Here is a 6,163-nt window from a genome sequence, read left to right as displayed (position 1 = left end):
TTACTAATTCTTCATTTAAAATGTGATATACCCTTTCAGATGACATCTGGCAAGCGTGAGCAGTTTCACGCACTTTCAATCGGCGATCCTCCATGACCATTTTGTGCACTTTTGCAATGATTTCTGGAGTAGTGACACATCTTGGCCGACCACCACGCGGATCATCATCTAAGCTCTCCCGACAAAATTTAAACTGATTTGTCCACTTGGCAACAGTTCAATATGAAGGAGCAGAGTCCCCTAGTGTATTCTGTAAATCGGCATGAATGTCCTTTGCTTTCATACATTTCTTTCTGAAGTACTTAATCTCGGCTCGATTTTTTTCACTCTTCGTAAATCACTACTCGGGAACAATAGGGGCACGTCACCGCCACAGCTCTCTTCCAAGAACACCGACGTGGCACGTGTTTGTAGGCAACAGTCCAATGAATATCACTTAAAAAACTCGTTGCGTTAGCGCTGACCTCTCGTAGTGATTCCGAGAACTTTTCAAACCACCCCCGTAGATTAATTGTTTAGTTATTTCGATCTCTGTTAATGATTTGCACCATTTTCCATACATCCGTACAATTCCTCAATGCTGCGAATGAAAGAACTTTCTGCGGTGAATATACCTAAGTTCCGTATGATAATCGAGTAAATGTTTTTATTTCCTAAATATGCTTGTGACGTAACCGCTATCACAACTTAACAGCCCGTGAATGTGCACAGTTGAAAGGAAATGGATACCCTTACGAATATTCTCAATGTTTTGTGATTGTAAAGGTGAAGGAAACCAAATCACACGTTGCCGGAAAGCAGCTTCGACGTAGTAATAAATGAGCTGTAAAAGACCACGTGTCTTACGTGGAGAAGAACGACTATGAAGTCGGATAGTGCGTCCCAAACATTCAGGGTCAAAATTATGCGTACAGCAGAGCATCCTGAAAAGAGTATTCAGAGATTCGGGACCAATGGTCAGAAATGAGTATTTTAAGCGGTGATTAATGCACATGAGACACGTATTTGTAAAATGGTTACATTTCATAACAAAGAACCGTTGCTTCGACGCTTGTGGCGCTGCCTTGAAAAACGATGTGCAGTAGTCTGTCATGTGTCCACGGCAGAGTTCGCCAATGTTTACGTACAATTAGGCGCCAAAGATGGAGCGTTACTCTCAACAGAAACTTGCAGGCACACATTTAATGCATAATGCGGCGACATGTCGTGGTACGAAAGTATAGAGGAAACTTTCGCGACAAACGCTTTTCCAATTAGAAAATTTTTATCTCCATCAATAAAAAGTTACGGGAATCTTAGTCTTCGAGCCACAGAGAACTTGTGGCATTTATACCATGTTGTGGATCATAATTAAATTTCAATGCAGAGTTACATTCACTGCTACGGCTATGCTTATCGGGATAGAGAGGCAGGTTACCGACTTCGACAGATGATCAAGACACTTGGACCCTCAGTAGGGAAAGTTTTAGTCGATAAGAGATTCTGTTCTCGAGCTACAACAGACTGGAGATACGTCTGTACAAAGTTAGGGACAACATGCATAATTTCAAATGATAGTAATAAATAACTGTCAGAAAAAAAATAAATTGGCCACACTTTAATCCTTACGCATGCCGAAGTTTTATATCAGCTCATTATTTATTAAAAAACTTTCTGAATGTAAACAAATGAATAAAAAAAGTTTCGTGTGTCGCCGCAGATTGACGGACGGTATGCGCCAAGTGTGGGAAGTGAGTGTTAGCTCTATTCATTCTGCAGTCTATCTTAGCGTACAGTGAAGTTAACTCGTAACTCTCTACCGAAGGAACATGTTACTGTCTTGCAGTTAAAAGTGAAATGAATGTTAAAAGTGCCTCGAGCAATGTCTGATGGATTTCAAGTGACTTTTATGAGACGACATAGGTGTTAGGTGTAACCGTTGCAGTTTTAACTTATAGTGATTCAACAGCGCGATCGTAATGCGAAGCACTGATATCGCCAAATATAAGCGTTTCACCCAATTGGACAAATAAAGAGCGTGGCATCCGCTTTTCGTAAATCAGAGATTATGATTGTTACTGTGTTGCAATAATGGAGATCCCAATGGCCACAGTTCGCAGATTCTCATGTAACCCTCCATGCGGCCCTGTCATTTGTTACCCTCTTCGTTTTCTCGTAGTTGTTTCCTATACTTATCCTGTCCACCGTTTGACATCTTCTGCGTCCTCTTCGTTGTATTCCATTCACCGTTCCTTCCGAATCATCCGTCAGTAAACAATATCTTCTCATCCAATGGTCAAGGCAGTTATGTTTCCTTTTGCTGATTACCTTTAACATCCCTTAATCTCCCCCCTCTTTTCAACACTTTCTAGTTTCTCACTTTGTCTACCCATTTTATTCCTTCCACCCTCTTCCAAATCCACATCTGAAATGCTTATATTCTTCTTTTTTCCTCTTTCTTCAGTGTCCATGTCTCAGTTCCGTATAATGTTTTGTGATCTGGCTAAAGCTTTTGATTGTGTTAAGCATGATATCCTTATACAAAAGTTAAAATATTATGGGATAACAGGAGTAGCAGTCTCGTGGTTCTCATCCTATCTTTTTAATAGAAAACAGTGTGTGTCTGTATCAGGCTTACCATAACAATAATCATTCAAAACATGAAACCATCAGACAAGGGGTGCCCCAGGGCTCTATTGTAGGTCCATTGCTGTTCCTATTATATATTAATGACCTTCCATATGCAGTGTCACAAAATAAAAATTTTGTCTTATTTGCAGACGATACAAGTATTTGTGCAAAAAACAGTAGTTTTGATCTCAATGAGCAATCAGCTAATGAAATATTTGTAAGTATCAATCGGTGGTTCACAGCAAATGGGTTATCATTGAATTTTGACAAGACCCAGTGCATACAGTTTAGTACTTAACAAAGAATACCTGACCCTATAAGTATAATGTATTCAAACAATGAAATTAAAGCTGTAGACAGTGTCAAATTTTTAGGGCTACAATTGACCACAACCTAAATTGCGCTAATGAGTTATGGAAATTTTTTTTGGGGAAAGTCCTCTCACAAAGAGAACATTTTCAAAATTCAGAAACGAGTCATTAGAATTATATCTGTTGTCAGTCCTAGATCATCATGCAGAGACCTCTTTAAGAAACTTGGTATTCTAACTACTTCTTCTCAGTACATATACTGATTGATGTCCTTTGTCATTTCCACCAAGTCTCTTTTTACACAAAAGAGTGCAAAAAATGATTATAATATCAGGACCAAAACCAATCTGTATAAGGACTATAAAAGCTTAACATTAGTACAAAATGGAGTCAAATATATGGGTACTCATGTATTCAATAACTTACCAGAGCATATCAAAGGTCTTGTAGTGATAAAGATCGGTTTCCGAGTGAATTAAAGAACTTCTTGTTGGGCGACTCCTTCTTTTCCATCGATGAATATCTTCACAAGGATTATAGCTCATAACTCTGTCTGCATTAGAATTGTACAATATCCATGCATCTGAGTAAAAAAAAAAAGAAAAAAAAAGAAAAGACCTTTGACTCTTTCCACATCCCTGAGACTCCTCTCCAAGGGGTGCATGGAAAACGATAAATGTAATGTAATGTAATAATGCCACGCTCCATGTAAAGCCCTTCGCCAGTCTCTTCCTGGGTTCCTGTGTGTGCATTCACATAAAAGTATCTTCTTATTAAAGTCTTCCTTGGCAATTGCTGTACGCATATTCACCTCCTTGTTGCGTCTAATGACTTCCTTAATATTGGTTTCCAGATACCGGAAAGCACTAACTTGTCCTACATCTTCCTATCCTAACTTTATAGTTGTTCTAACTTTTCTTGCGCTTAGCGCCATACATTTTGTTTTTCTCTTACGAGTGTCTAGGAAAAAATTCATAAATTCAACCCGCCAGCTTGCCTGTGAAATGACCCTCCGATGAGCACACGGTGCAGAGTAGGAGTGGAGCACGGTTACAGCTCTTTAGGAAACAACGCTGTAGGCGGTGTGGCCAATCAATCTCAATCCGACATTTCAGTTCTGCCAATATATATTATCCAGGACAGTACTGTAGTGCCAAGCTTCCTATAGTTTGTATTGTTTGGGATGGAGCCTCTTTTTACATCGTCATTTTTACGTTTTATGTCATCCCTTAGCTGCTGTTATTTTCATTTTGGAAATAAGATCCACCTAGGCAACTAAATAAAATGCTATTTTTTTTATTCCATGCGCGTTTCGCATATTTTTATCTGCGAAGGATCTTCAGCGCTCTGTAATGCGCGTTTGTTGCACGCGTATAATAAATGTGTTTCCACATTGATTACTGTACTACAGTTTTTTCGTTTTTCCTTTTTGTTCGGTAAAAAACAACTTTTTGGAGCGCAAGTTACGTAAGATTAAATTATTGTTTGTTTGTACTTGCGACCTATTTATGATTTTGTCATATATGTGTTGCCCTAGAATCGCACTTCGTTGTTCTGTGTACTCCAGAATGTCCGATTGTCCGCGTTTTCTAGTTCTTTCACCAAAACACTTCAATTTCACTGTGTGCTCAAAAAAAAAAACTTGTGTTGATTACATGTGTTTACTGTTTATAATCTTAACAAATGTCGGATTGTGTATTTCGGTCGACTTTATTTTGTGTCTTGCTGTCTTTATGCAGTTTGATATTCATTAGATTGTTATGTAGGTGTGTATATTACTGTGTGAGCGGTAGGACATGTTCTGAACGAAGAAGGGAATTTGAGTGGAGGGAATCGCCAATTTTATTTTACAACAGTGATGGTGTTTCATGTTCTCTCTACAGCTGTATCGTAGGTCGTGAAAATCATGCAATGCGCTCATCTCAAAGGATCTTTGCTGACTCTAACTTATGGGCTGCTGCTGTACTTGACTGACTAAAATTTGTTTTTTTCCTGTCATCCCGTTTGAATGGTGAACGTTATATGGTATTCATTAGGGATGTGCTGTCATAGTTCTTGGTGGCTTCACCTCTTGTTTGCCACGAGATAATGTGGTTTCGACACGACAGTCTATTATCACACTTTAATATTAACATCCGTGAGACACTGGACAACAGGTGCCTTCATCGTTAGACTGGAAGGACAGGTTCTATTCCACGATCAGGGCAATCGCCAGATCTCACTCAGACATTTTTTGCTAAGTTGTTACATAAAGTCGTTGGTGTATAAAATAACTGTAGAATTCTACTGTTTTTCCTAGCTGCCTGTACCGCCATGCAGCAGACAACAGGGGTATTCCAGAGGGCACACGCACGGAGACTGATGGTCATCTCTTTGAACAGTTGCTGTAAGCTTAAGTTGATGCTCTAACGTACAAGTTGTTTACGTCAATAAAAAAACTAAATAATTTCCGATCATTAGTTCCTTACAGCACTCTGTTTAGGATCTTCTATAATGTTATAATTTTGGACCTAAAGCCTTGCAACAGCCTGTATACTCTCCTTTCACGTTGAGCTCCTCTTTGCGCGCAATGTGGAGATGGCTGATGAACACAAACCCAGCCAGAGTGCTATCCATCACAAGAGACTTCGGTCAGTGACGCGTAATCTGATCCTCGATATTGGATTACTTGGAACACAAGCTGAGCACTTTGCCTGGAATATTAGCAGCACCACTAACCATAACGTGTTCTGAGTGCTGAGTGGCATGTTTTATTCGCAGTATTATACACTGAATTCAGGAAGCTAAGCTGCTTATTCACTGTGCGACAAATAATAGAGAAAAGAAGAGAATTTAAATTAATAACCTATCTGGGTTTTATAGATTCTGAAGAAGCCTTTGACAAGGTGGGAAATTATGGTAAAACGTGGATTCCTAAATCACTTAATGAATTGCATCAAGAGTCTGTATGATGGAACTTACATCATATCTGAAGGCCCCAGTTGCAAAGGGGGAAAGATTTTAATAAACCAAAGTGTGAACATTGGGTGCACTTTATCGCCTACTCTTTTTAATATTTTTGTAGACGATACCATCCGAAAATGGAAAGATAGAGAGCCAGAAGGGAAGCATTTACACAAGGATAAATATATTAACATGCCACTACATGCTAGCAACATTGTATTAATGTCAAATTCTGAAGATGAACTACAAAAATCAATCCACAATTTAAACTTAATTAGAAAAGATTATAATTTTAAGAT

The sequence above is a fragment of the Schistocerca piceifrons genome, chromosome 5 (genome assembly GCF_021461385.2).
Source record: "Schistocerca piceifrons isolate TAMUIC-IGC-003096 chromosome 5, iqSchPice1.1, whole genome shotgun sequence".
Lineage (NCBI taxonomy): Eukaryota > Metazoa > Arthropoda > Insecta > Orthoptera > Acrididae > Schistocerca > Schistocerca piceifrons.
Note: the sequence above shows the minus strand (reverse complement) of the source record.